At 41.5% G+C, this 7387-nt stretch overlaps 1 pseudogene; it reads right to left on the reverse strand.

Annotated features, from left to right (window-relative positions):
* Positions 1-665: 665 nt before the first annotated feature.
* Positions 666-783, reverse strand: LOC126295533 (5S ribosomal RNA; annotated as a pseudogene).
* Between the last annotated feature and the right edge of the window lie 6604 nt (positions 784-7387).

Genomic DNA, 7387 nt, shown 5'->3' on the forward strand with positions numbered 1-7387 from the left:
GGAAGTCAAGGCGAAATGCTTTGGAAGGCAGGAGACGAAGTACTGGCAAAAGTAAATAGGAAATGTGAGGAAGTCAAGGCGAAATGCTTTGGAAGGTAGAAGACGAGGTACTGGCAGAAGTAAAACTGTGCGGACAGGGCGTGAGTCGTGCTTGGGTAGCTCAGTTGGTAGAGCACTTGCCCGCGAAAGGCAAAGGTCCCCAGTTCGAGTCTCGGTTGGGCACACAGTTTTAATCTGCCAGGAAGTTTCATATCACCGCACACTCCGCTGCAGAGTGAAAATTTCATTCTGGAAACCTCTTTGAAATTCAAAGCAACGGCGTCACCATTTTGAGGGCAAGAGGGATTCTACTGTTAAATGCATAGGAGAGAACATGTGGGTGAAGAGAGCAAATTCAATGCGTCTATCAGCGGCAGGAACTTTGGAATAATATCACGAGTACGGAATATGGATTGGGAGTAAATTGAAGAAAGATGAAAGTAATGAGAAATAGCAGGGAATGAAAACAATGAGAAACTTAACATCAGGATTGATGGTCACAAAGTAGATGAAGTTAAGAAATTCTGCTACCTAGCCAGCAAAATAACAAATGACGGAGCAAGGTGGACATAAAAAGTAGACTAGCTCCTCAGTTGGCATCACGAGGCTGAGTGCACCCAGAAAAATGGCAACAGCGCATGGCTGCCCAGATGGTCACCCATCCAAGAGCCAGCCACGCCCGACAGTGCTTAACTTCGGTGATCTCACGGGAACCGGTGTATCCACTGCGGCAAGGCCGTTGCCCAAAACTTTTTAGGGGTAAGTATTTTGATCTCGCTTAGCAGTTCGCGAGATCCGATTGTTAACTGCGTGTTAAACGTTTTTTATTTCAGCCTTTGATCACAATATGAATTTTTTACACAATGATCGTTTTCAGTCTGTAATGACCATACCCAGATTACGGACTGAAACCGGTCGTCGCCTAAAGAATTGATATTGTGATCAAAAACAGAAATAAAAAACATTTGACAGTATTGGATCACTGTTTGTATACGCGACCATGTATGTTAAGATGGCACTATATCTTTGCGTTGCACATCGCAAGGTTAACTAAACGCAAAGTTGTTGTTGTGGTCTTCAGTCCTGAGACTGGTTTGATGCAGCTCTCCATGGTACCCTATCCTGTGCAAGCTTCTTTATCTCCCAGTATCTACTGCAACCTACATTCTTCTGAATCTGCTTGGTGTATTCATCTCTTGGTCTCCCTCTACAATTTTTACCCTCCACGCTGTCCTCCAATGCTAAATTTGTGATCCCTTGATATCTAAGAAAATGTCCTACAAACCGGTCCCTTCTTCATGTCAAGTTATGCCACAAATTCCTCTTCTCCCCAATTCTGTTCAGTACCTCCTCATTAGTCATGTGATCCACCCATCTAATCTTCAGCATTCTTCTGTACCACCACATTTCGGAACCTTCTATACTCTTCTTGTCAAAACTATTTATCGTCCACGTTTCACATGCATTCTGGCTACACTCCATACAAATACATTCAGAAACGAGTTCCTGACACTTAATTCTATACTCGATGTTAACAAATTTCTCTTTTTCAGAAACGCTTCCCTTGCTATTGCAGTCTACATTTCATATTCTCTCTACTTCGACCATCATCAGTTATCTCGCTCCCCAAATGGCAAAACTCCTTTACTACTTTAAGTGTCTCATTTCCTAATCTAATTCCCTTAGCATCAGCCGACTTAATTCGACTACATTCCATTATCCTTGTTTTCCTTTTGTTGTTGTTCATCTTATATCCTCCTTTCAAGGCCTGTCCATTCCGTTCAACTGCTCTTCCAAGTCCTTTGCTGTCTCTGACAGAATTACAATGTCATTGGCGAACAGATTGAATAACATTGAGGAGAGGCTACAACCCTGTCTCACTCCCTTCCCAACCACTGCTTCCCTTTCATGCTATCTGGTTTCTGTACAAATTGTAAAAAGCCTTTCGCTAACTGTATTTTACCCCTGCCACCTTCAGAATTTGAAAGAGGGTATTCCAGTCAACATTGTCAAAAGGTTTCTCTAAGTCTACAAATGCTAGAAACGTAGGTTTGCCTATCCTTAATCTAGGTTCTAAGATAAGTCGTAAGGTCAGTATTGCCTCACGTGTTCCAACATTTCTACGGAATCCAAACTGATCTTCTCCGAGGTCGGCCTCTACCAGTTTTTTCATTCGTCTGTAAAGAATTCGCGTTAGTATATTGCACCTGTGAGTTATTGAACTGATAGTTCGGTAATTTTCACATCTGTCAACACCTGCTTTCTTTGGGGTTGGAATTGTTATATTCTTCTTGAAGTCTAAGGGTATTTCGCCTGTTTCATACATCTTGCTCACCAGATGGTAGAGTTTTGTCAGGACTGGCTCTCCCAAGGCCGTCAGTAGTTCCAATGGAATGTTGTCTACTCCGGGGGCCTTGTTTCGACTCAGGTCTTTCAGTGCTCTGTCAAACTCTTCACGCAGTATCGTATCTCCCATTTCATCTTCATCTACATTCTCTTCCATTTCCATAATATTGTCCTCAAGTACATCGCCCTTGTATAGACTCTCTATATACTCCTTCCACCTTTCTGATTTCCCTTCTTTGCTTAGAACTGGGTTTCCATCAAAGCTGTTGATATTCATGCAAGTGTTTCTCTTTTCTCCAAAAGTCGCTTTAATTTTCCTGTAGGCAGTATCTATCCTACCCCTAGTGAGATAAGCCTCTACATCCTTACATTTGTCCTCTAGCCATCCCTGCTTAGCCATTTTGCACTTCCTGTCGATCTCATTTTTAGACGTTTGTATTCGTTTTTGCCTGCTTCATTTACTGCATTTATATATCTTCTCCCTTCATCAATTAAATTCAATATTTCTTCTGTTACCCAAGGATGTCTACTAGCCCTCGTCTTTTACCTACTTGATCCTCTGCTGCCTTCACTACTTCATCCCTCAGAGCTACCCATCCTTCTTCTACTGTACTTCTTTCCCTCATTCCCCTATGCAATGTATTTCAGGCAGGCAGTTCCAAGGTATAGCTGTTTATTAGTTGCCGCACAGGTGACCCAAAATTATTATTAGAACCAGAGTTGAACATTATTTATGCACTTACAAGGAGAGATACGCAGAGGTGCGTTCGACTTTCTGAAACTGTCCGTGCTGTGATGTAGGTTAACATCCCCTGTATCACACACTTGCAGCCATTCACCCTGGTGGATCCTCGTTTGCGAGTAACTGGCGAAAAAGAAACGGAATTTTGTGTTCTACTCAGTACCGTTAAAACAATTGTGCATTACGGACTCTTTGTGTGGTATAATGGCTAGGATAACAGATTCATATGTAGGTGGTAGTGGGTTTGATTCTCATCATGTGCACATATTCTTTTTATTTTTAAATCTTTGTCGAAATTTCTTCGATAATTATTGTTATTCAGTTAATTGGTTTCAATGTAATTTTTTTATTTCTATCCTCTTGTCACATCATTGGGCAACGGCCTTGCCACAGTGGATACATCGGATCCCGTGAGATCACCGAAATTAAGCGCTGTCGGGCGTGGCCGGCACTTGGATGGGTGACCATCCGGCAGCCATGCGCTGTTGCCATTTTTCTGGGTGCACTCAGCCTCGTGATGCCAACTGAGGAGCTACTCGACCGAATAGTAGCGGCTCCGGTCCAGATTACCAGCATAACGAAGGGGAGAGCGGTGTGCTGATCCCACGCCCCTCCTATCTGCATCCTCCACTGAGGATGACACGGCGGTCGGATGGTCCCGATAGGCCACTCGTGGCCTGACGACGAAGTACTTTTTGACACATCATTATGAACTTCTTCATTTGTTTCAATTTCTCTTTATACAATTATTTTTCCACTCGGAATTTTTTTGAATATGTATTTCATTATATTTGTCTATTATTATTTTCAATTTTTCCAAAATTCCGATCTATCAGCTAAGAAACGAAGACTAAATTATCTGTCTGTATTTGCGCTATGGTGTGAAACATGCACTTTTTTACCAGTTGTGCATTTTTTTGTGCAAACAATTAAAGTATAACGCAAATACCTACGGCACTTTGGACAAAATAACGCTGATGAAAATTTAAATGAAAGGCGGGCATATAAGTAAAACGAAATTCAAGTTAAATCAGAAACAGATATAACGAACTCAACAATGTGGCCGAAGAAGCCAAACAAGTTGAACCGAAATTAATACATATAATTAAATAACAACACATAAACAAAAGATTTCAAGTGGAGAAAGAATGCCAGGAAGAAAAATGAGAGCAAATGAGGAAGTTGTTATTATGATTAAAATTGTGTGACATGGGAATGGAATTAAAAAATTACATTTAAATAAATTAATTGCATAAAAATGACTAATGGAAGTCATTTCGATAAAGATTTGAAAGTAAAAGAAACTTATTCCACCTGATGAGATTCGTACTCCCAACCTCTCGCATGCAAATTTGTTGTCCTATCCATTATACCATACAACCAAACAATTTTAATGTAACTTTTTTAACGCTACTGTGTGTCGCACGGAATTCCGAATTTTGTTTGCCGTCAATTACTCGCAAACGAGTGTCCACCAGGGTGAAGGCCTGCAGTGTGCGAAACCTGGGATGGTAACCTACATCACCGTAAAGATAATTTTAAAAAGTGTATTTTTTAATGGAAAACATTTCGCATCAGAGGTTGCTGTTCGTGATAGAAAGGCATTCACATTGAGATGCCATAAGCAAAACATAATATGCCAGCGTTAACATTGTGTTATTTTTCAAGTCATTTTATCAAGGACGCATTTCAGATGATCCAAGAATACAAGAGAAATGAAGGAATTATTGGAATAATATAGAAATGGTTCAGTAATATAGAAATGACACACGAAAGTAACAATATTTCATGAAATCGCTTTCTAGGGATCTTTATGCTTTTGCAGGTCTTACACGTGCGGTGGATTGGAAAAGGGCACAGGTCATCCCCGTTTTCAAGAAGGGACGTCGAACAGATGTGCAGAACTATACACCTATATCTCTAACGTCGATCAGTTGTAGAATTTTGGAACACGTATTATGTTCGAGTATAATGTCTTTTCTGGAGACTAGAAATCTACTCTGTAGGAATCAGCATGGGTTTCGAAAAAGACGATCGTGTGAAACCCAGCTCGCGCTATTCGTCCACGAGACTCAGAAGGCCATAGACACGGGTTCACAGGGAGGTGCCGTGTTTCTTGACTTTCGCAAGGCGTTTGACACAGTTCCCCACAGTCGTTTAATGAACAAAGTAAGAGCATATGGACTATCAGATCAATTGTGTGATTGGATTGAAGGGTTCCTACATAACAGAACGCAGCATGTCATTCTCAATGGAGAGAAGTCTTCCGAAGTAAGAGTGATTTCAGGTGTGCCTCAGGGGAGTGTCGTAGGATCGTTGCTATTCACAATATACATCGGATGTATGACATCGGAAGTTCATTGAGGCTTTTTGCAGATGATGCTGTTGTGTTCGAGAGGTTGTAACAATGGAAAATTGTACTGAAATGCAGGAGGATCTGCAGCTAATTGACGCATGGTGCACGGAATGGCAATTGAATCTCAAAGTAGACAAGTGTAATGTGATGCGAATACATAGAAAGATAGGTCCCTTACCATTTAGCTACAAAATAGCAGGTCAGCAACTGGAAGCAGTTAATTCCATAAATTATCTGGGAGTACGCATTAGGAGTAATTTAAAATGGAATGATCATATAAAGTTGATCGTCGGTAAAGCAGATGGCAGACTGAGATTCATTGAGAGAATCCTAAGGAAATGCAGTCCGAAAACAAAGGAAGTAGGTTACAGTACGTTTGTTCGCCCACTGCTTGAATACTGCTCAGCAGTGTGGGATCCGTAACAGATAGGGTTGATAGAAGAGATAGAGAAGATCCAACGGAGAGCAGCGCGCTTCGTTACAGGATCATTTAGTAATCGCGAAAGCGTTACGGAGATGATAGATAAACTCCAGTGGAAGACTCTGCAGGAGAGACGCTCAGTAGCTCGGTACGGGCTTTTGTTAAAGTTTCGAGAACATACCTTCACCGAAGAGTCAAGCAGTATATTGCTCCCTCCTACGTATATCTCGCGAAGAGACCGTGAGGATAAAATCAGAGAGATTAGAGCCCACACAGAGATATACCGACAATCCTTCTTTCCACGTACAATACGAGACTGGAATAGAAGGGAGAACCGATAGAGGTACTCAGGGTACCCTCCGCCACACACCGTCAGGTGGCTTGCGGAGTATGGATGTAGATGTAGATGTAGATGTGGTAACTTAGGCATGTCGCGTAGCTACTATGCATCAGTTCCTAACTCGTCACTGTTATCGGCAGTGGAAAACAAAACATCGTAGCAAGGAAGCTATCGGGGGCAACACAGTGTGCATAACGTTATTTATTCCCGGCCTTTTTTGGTTAAGTATTGTCTAAGAGTAAACGAAATTAACTTTGTACTCATTTACCGCCGTTACTATGAAAACTGAAGTGAACTCGTAACTTTCAGTTTCTTCATTTTTAGTAACTACGACATCCCGTAATATAATTTAGGCTGTGCCTCGTAGAAGAACATTAACGGGTCGGACTGAAAGACGAGGAGCTAGAGAGATTGAATTTTTGTGTTGCAAAATAATAGGAATAATGTGGATAATGATAATGATAACTCTATTGTTGAAACTTCCTGGCAGATTAAAACTGTGTGTTTGGAAGGTAGGAGACGAGGTACTGGTAGAAGTGGTGAGGAATGAACATGAGTCGTGTTTGGGTTAGCTCAGACAGTAGAGCACCTGCACGTGAGAGACAAAGGTTCCGAGTTCGAGTCTCGGTCCGGCACACAGTTTTAATCTGCCAGGAAGTTTCATATCAGCGCACACTCCGCTGCAGAGTGAAAATCATATTCTGGGAACTCTATTGTGGTTTGGAAGGTAGAGTTCAGCTGAGAACTAAGAATCTGCATACGAATAAGTTCCAGTTAATTATTTAAAATAATGGACTTTCATTTTTTTTTTAAACACAGTTAGTCGAATTTCGACTGCAGGCGGTTCTAGTCTTTTTAAAACACTAGTATATCATATGGAGTTCTGAATTTTTCTTTCGTCGATTACTTGCAAACGAGAGCTCACCAGGGTGACTCTACATCTACATACATACTCCGCAATCCACCATACGGTGCGTGGCAGAGGGTACCTCGTACAACCACTAGCATCTTCTCTCCCTGTTCCATTTCCAAACAGAACGAGGGAAAAATGACTGCCTATGTGCCTCTGTACGAGCCCTAATCTCTCTTATCTTGTCTTTGTGGTCTTTCCGCGAAATGTAAGTTGGTGGCAGTAAAATTGTG

Source organism: Schistocerca gregaria, chromosome 11 (genome assembly GCF_023897955.1).
Source record: "Schistocerca gregaria isolate iqSchGreg1 chromosome 11, iqSchGreg1.2, whole genome shotgun sequence".
NCBI classification, from domain to species: domain Eukaryota; kingdom Metazoa; phylum Arthropoda; class Insecta; order Orthoptera; family Acrididae; genus Schistocerca; species Schistocerca gregaria.